The sequence below is a fragment of the Physeter macrocephalus genome, chromosome 16, assembly GCF_002837175.3.
Source record: "Physeter macrocephalus isolate SW-GA chromosome 16, ASM283717v5, whole genome shotgun sequence".
Taxonomy (NCBI): domain Eukaryota; kingdom Metazoa; phylum Chordata; class Mammalia; order Artiodactyla; family Physeteridae; genus Physeter; species Physeter macrocephalus.
The window spans coordinates 45,847,070-45,853,512 of NC_041229.1; the positions used below are offsets into that span (position 1 = coordinate 45,847,070).

The following is a 6,443-nucleotide window of genomic DNA, read 5'->3' on the forward strand; positions in this document are numbered from 1 at the left end:
TTTCTGGAAGATTGCCTATCTCCACTTCATTTAGTTGTTTTTCTGGGGTTTTATCTTTTTCCTTCATCTGGTAATAGCCCTCTGCCTTTTCATCTTGTGTATCTTTTTGTGAATGTAGTTTTTGTTCCACAGCCTGCAGGATTGAAGTTCTTCTTGCTTCTGAGATACTGTTCTGGCTTCACCACTATTGCTAGTTCCTAACTGCAGCAGATGGACTGTGTAAAAGGACTTCACGTCTTCTGACAGGAACTTCACACTGAATCCCGTTTCCTTAAGTAGCATCTCTCCTTCACCTTTTGTTGGCCAGTACTGTGCACATTTAACTGATTCTTTCTCCACAATTTGGTTTAGTATGACAACTGCTTTGGTCTTTTGCTGCCAAACCATGAGCCAGAAATGACAACCTGTATTAGGAAGTGGACACTCTGTTATGATGTAATTCCTCTGCCCCTCTTCTATGTCAACTAAGCTGGCATTAACAAATCATTTTCAGCATTTTGCAGTTTAACATGACTGTGATCATATGGGCTTACATCTCTGTATATGTGTCAATTTCTGTTTTCTGGAAACTTGGCCACTCTGAGGATAGTCATGGGACTCACTGCAAATTTCCGAGCTCCTTCCAAGAAGCTCTGAGGGGATGCTTGGACTGCCGTGCTCTGGCCACCCCGCCACAGCCCGGCCACCCTCCCCAGAAGATGGATCCCTGTTTCAGCCTTTGCATCAACAGAGGAACACCATGGCCTTGGAATTAAAGGAGCCATTGGCTTTACATAATTGTGCAGGGGAAAGAGGATAGACTTGTTTTAAGTAAATTAAAACATATTCAGAGAGGAACTGAGCCTACATGAGCTGCAAATAAATAAGGAAGAAAATAAAATGGCATTCCTTAAATTCACAGTGGGGTGAAGAAATAAATTTGACTCATAGGTTTTAGATTTACAACTTTAGGATTGGATGATGTGCCCAAGCACACTTCTTATTTTTTCTCAAGCCAGACTGAGATGAGGTAGAGAGAATGAGAGGTGAAGAAGTAAAGAAAGTGAGACAACCTGATCTCTCAAGAACTTGCAACTAGGTATAAGGACTATGAGATGCAAGCTTAAAGCAGAGAGCGGTGAAGTTGGTGTGTGTGTGTGTGTGTGTGTGTGTGTGTGTGTGTGTGTGTGTAAGAAAGATAAGATTTGCACCTCTCTGTGAGCTGAAAGATAAGATACAAAAGAAAAGGAGAACTCAGAAGCAAGATGCTGGAGAAGGGAGTGGTGCCAGGAGCACAGATGAGGGAAGACACTTCTTCTCCCCAGATGATGGAGCTCCTACCACCTTTTCCAGCTCCTCTCCCAACACGGCTCCAACATGTCCTGCTTTCTAGGCCCTCTCTCACTCTGTCTATGATCATGTCACGCTATCTCATGCCTTCATGGTCTTGTACACATTGGTCCCTCCACCTGGAGTGCTGGTCACCCAATTGTCTCCTATTGAACTCTGACTCGCCCTCTCAGACACGATTCACAGATCACTTTCTCTGGGGAACTTTCCTGATTCTTCCATTCAAGCAAAGTAAATGCTTCTCCTCTGGTGTTCAAAGACTTGTAAGATACACATTTATCGGTGTTTTTATTCCTTCTAACCCCCCACCAGAGTGGAAGTACCTCGAGGGGGAAGGCCTATGCCCAATTCATATCGATTGAACATTCAAGAGATTTTGAATGAATGAATGAATGAGGAAAGGAAAATCACTGTGTGCTTTAAGAGCTTTGAGATGGAGAAGAAAAGTACAGCCTCTTGCTGGGCTGGGAAGGATGGGACAGGGTGAAGCTTGAGGAGAAAACAGAACTGTCGGGACAGTCTCTGATGGGAATTCACTGGAAAGTCAGAGATGATGGAAAGATTTGGAAGCAGAGTGACAGCCTAGCCAAAGTTTGCATGCCAGTGACATCAACTAATAAATAGAAATCCACAAAATTGAAGTTGGTGACCTTCCTGTAAAGGAAAAAGCAACTCTCCCACACTCAATAGTTTTATCTGAGAAATAAATTAAGAGTGATCAAGTCAGATTTGTGAGACCACAGGGACAGAGTGTCTCAGAGAGTTGGGGCTTTCTAAAAGGCATAAAAATACCAACATTCTGTCAAGGTCCATGATCAAAGCCTTGCCAGACTCAACTCATGAAGAAGAAAATCCACTTAATAGTATTAAGAAAATCTTTGACTTCTAATCTGTTGCTGTGCAAAAATTTGAATTTTGCTCACCAAGTAGAATTAAGTATCAATTAGAATGTTTTTAAAAATCTGTATGGTAAACATTATTTACCAATAGTAACTGATTTGTGTGGCTAGTAAGAAATCATCAGATATAAATCTAATAGAAACTTGAGTGCACTTGCCTCATCCCTTTCCCTTTACTGGAACTCTGCAATACCAGAACATCATGGGATGTTAGACCTCGGAGGAACCTTGAAGAACATCTAAGCCAGTAACCTCATTCTCTCAGAGGCCAGGGAGGAAAAGTGACTTTTCAGCCCTCTCATCTCATTAGTGGTGGAACTCAGCCGGAAACACAAATTTCTCATCTTTCCATCAAATGATCTTCCCTCTGTACCATGTCATGAAAATAAAGTTAAATTATGTTCAATTAAAGAATTATTCAGTATGGTTTGCTGTCCAAAAGAATTAGCTTAAATAACGTTTTCGTGCCAAAAATTGTAACCCCTCAGATAGCCAGAAAATACTATTGTTTTCTGGAACCCTTCGTTTCCTTGGAGCTTCAGAAAGTCTTGGTTTTATTGAACAACACTACGTGCTCTAAGAGTTTGGAAAAGAAAAGACTGTGACTGATGTAGGCAATGGTAGATAGATGATGGGAAAGAGAAGACTTGACCAGAAAGCCTGGAAGAATGGACTGAATCCACGGAGTCAGGAGAAAGAATCGCATCCCTGACCAAGATAAAAGAAAATATCACAATGAAAGATTCAAGGGAAACTGATTGCCGAGTTTGGACTGGAATTAATTTGTTTAGAACAGTGTTTCTCAGAGCGTATTCTACAGAACACTGGTTCTGCTCTATAAAAACATAGTAATAATAGAGGAGAAGTTCCATGTTCTCATGATTGAAAGATGCTATTCACCCTCTCGAAGAGCCCCGGTGCACATTAGGTTATTAAAGGTGCCAAGTGTTCCTACAGTCAAGTTTCTTTATTTTTTTTTTTGTATGATACTTTAAAAATTCAAAAGCCATTCTTAGCTCAAGGGCCGTACAGAAAGATGCCACCACTCGATTTTTAGCTCTTTGCAGACCCCTGCCATTGAGACCTCTTTCGTGCTTTTTTTTACATAATGCTTGTTAATATCCTATGACCCCTAGTTCTGCTGGTGACATTTGAGAAAATACAATTTAGAGAATTGACTCTCGAATATTGAACATAATGATCAACTGGAGAGCATGTTTTGTGCAGCTCCCGGGGCCTGGAATCTGCATTTTCATCAAGCCCTCTAGGTTGATTCGGCTACAGGTGGTCCAAGAATCACACATTGAAGGGAACGCTGACAGTAAAGGAAAAACTAGGGTGATGATGACCTTGGGGTTGAAGGTCAAGAGGTGGCCACAGACAATGAGGGAAAACTGAGTTAGAGCTCAGTTATCCCAGAGAACGTTTCAAAGCTTCTCTAGGGGGAAAATGCCATCTCCCTGAAATAATCAATGGAAGATTTTCCTGAGAGGAGGAACAGCTATAGCCCTACTACCCAAGGTTCCCTGTGCCCTTGGGGATGTCTCACTAAGCATCTTCTGCCACCACCACTGGAGACTGGTGGAGTGGGTGAGAGGGGCTTCCCCCCTTTCCTAAATTTTTTGTGGTACAGCTGAGCAAGGAGAGGCACTCATTCAGGGCTTCAGTAAGTCTTCTAGAAAACAAAAGAAGAAAGAGAGCAATATGTATGTGAATAAACTAGCTCTCAAGGCTTCACTCAGCTCAGTAATAGGCTTTCTTCTCCGGAGCTTGTAGGCTTCACCCTGTAGAAGCTTCTAGCTTGTTTCGATAGTGTGGGTGACTTCAGAGGTGTGCCTTAGTCGGCTCAGCTGTGCGTATGTCTTCCCACCTCCCTGTTCAGTGAGTGCCTTCATGTTGGTAGCTTGAAATCAGCCATGATGGGAGTATTTACACCACAGAAATCAGCAAAAATCAGGACATTGTTTATTTATCTATTTTTCAGAGCTAGTTGTTAAACAGTTATCAACACATCACTGCTTCAAACTCACCATCCAGAATGTATCATAGCTCCATGGGTAAAAGTGCAAGCTGTATGTTCACACAGACCTTGTATTGACTCCAAAGACCATCTCCTTTACTAGTTATAAAACTCTTACACTCTCAGAGTCTCAGTCTCCCCTTCTGTAAAACTGGAGATAATCACTCCTTCCATTTGAGGGCTGGGAGTCCTATATAAAGAAATTTAGCCCAATACCTGACACAGGGTATGTTACCACAGGTGAGTCTAGACATCTTAAGGCCTTAAAAGTAGAACCAAGAGAGGCCCTGAGAAAAAACAGGAGTTCTCCGTCCCTCCTACTTAATGCTTTCCAAGGTTCACTTTCCTGTCTGAGAACCCTGCCTCTTCCACTGGTGATCGACAGTGAGAATATTTTCAGAGAGCTCTCACTTTACATGCAGGATATTTTTCTAGAGATTAAATGGACTACTTTTATCAGGATACAACCCAATAAAGCCCCGCTACCACAAGAGATGCACATATACAGTAGCAGGTGGCGTATGTTTTATTACAGCACCTCCAAACCAATACCAATAATTATGCCTTGTCTAGAGCACTTGCTACTTTCTTCCCCACACGCAGACCTCAAGGACAGACACTGTTTCTGGGTCCCCTTTATATAAACTGAACACAGATTTCTTGAATGACTGAGATAGCAATTAGCAAGAGAAAATGTAAAATTTTTCTGAATTTTAGTGTAGATTTTACCTTCCTGCCTCAGTAAGAGAAGTTTGAAAGCAGTCAAGCCATCCCCAGGTGTCTGAGGATGCTATGAGGCCTCCAGACCCTCATTACCAACATCAGTTCTCCCCACCTGGTACTGTAGCTGGTGAAGAAGAAAGCTGCCCTAAAGCCATATTAGCCACGGGGCAGCTCAGAGATGCTGATTGTTTAGACTAAATCCCTAAGATCCAGTTGTTTTCTTGTTATTTGCCTCTCCTAATGACTGAGACGATTCAGAGTGAGGTACATTTCCACAGTCCAGGTTGATTAAGGTCTCAAAACCCAGATCTCACTCATCTGGTGAAAGCAGAGCTACGGGACCTGAAAGTTCCCTCCCTTCTGCCCCTTCCAATCTCTCTTCAAGAGCCCAGCTGTCTTCCGCAATTCTCCAAACATTTCTCTTACTTCTGTTCTAAAGGACAGTCCTTTTTTTCCAAAGGACTTTAATTGATTTAGACCAGCAATTAGTATGCAACACACAGACCCAGATATGTGAGCAGGGAGAAAGATCAACGTGTCACTTATTTCATTCGCTGTAATTTAATTACTAGCAGAAATTCTTTGCAGCTGTGTGTTCCCCATAGCAGTTGATATTCAGAGTGTAAGGACAACTTCATTTGGAAGAGGTTTCCAAGAAGAGCTTCTGCAAAAATCGGGCTTGGAAAATGCAGGTGTCTGCAGGAAATAGCTTCCAAGGTAAGAATAGCTCACTGTTTAACATCCTTTATTCAGGAAATATCTGTCACAGGTCTACTGCGTACATACTGCACTGCGTCAGGTACTGGAGTCCGGGACAGGAAGCCCCTGCCCCACAAGGGAGCTTACATACCAGTGAGGGATCAACACTGAAACGCTGCCTACACTAAATAAAGAATTGATGATACGTGATGGTAAATATCATGAAAGGAAAGAACTACAAGAGGAGATGGTAGAGCTCTGCAGGCGTTAGGGGTGGTTTTCTGAGGAACAGACACTAAAGACAAGATTTAAAAGATAAGAGGTGGGCCTGGCATAGCATAGAGAATATTTTAAAATAAAGGACTACGAAGATCAAAACATCCTAAGGTGGAAAAGAGCAAACCAAGAAACCGAAACATCAAGGTGGCTGAAGCGTAGTGAGGGAGACCGGCCCTCCAGTGGGATGGTCAAGGCAAGGAGTTTGGCTATTAAGAGCAATGGGAAACCATGAAAGCATTTCCAGGGAGTGAGTGGCATCCTGAGCTCTGCATTTTTTTTTAATGAATTTATTTATTTTATTTATTTATTTTTGCCTGCGTTGGATCTTCGTTGCTGTACGCGGGCTTTTCTCTAGTTGCGGCGAGCGGGGGCTACTCTTCATTGCGGTGAGGAGGGCTTCTCATTGAGGTGGCTTCTCTGGTTGCGGAGCACAGGCTCTAGGCGGGCGGGCTTCAGTAGTTGTGGCATGCGGGCTCTAGAGCGCAGGCTCAGTA

General features: G+C 42.7%; 1 pseudogene; it reads right to left on the reverse strand.

The window, feature by feature from the left end:
* The window catches only part of LOC102983338 (tyrosine-protein phosphatase non-receptor type 2-like), a 6,281-nt pseudogene extending 5,517 nt beyond the window's left edge, over positions 1–764 (reverse strand).
* Between the last annotated feature and the right edge of the window lie 5,679 nt (positions 765–6,443).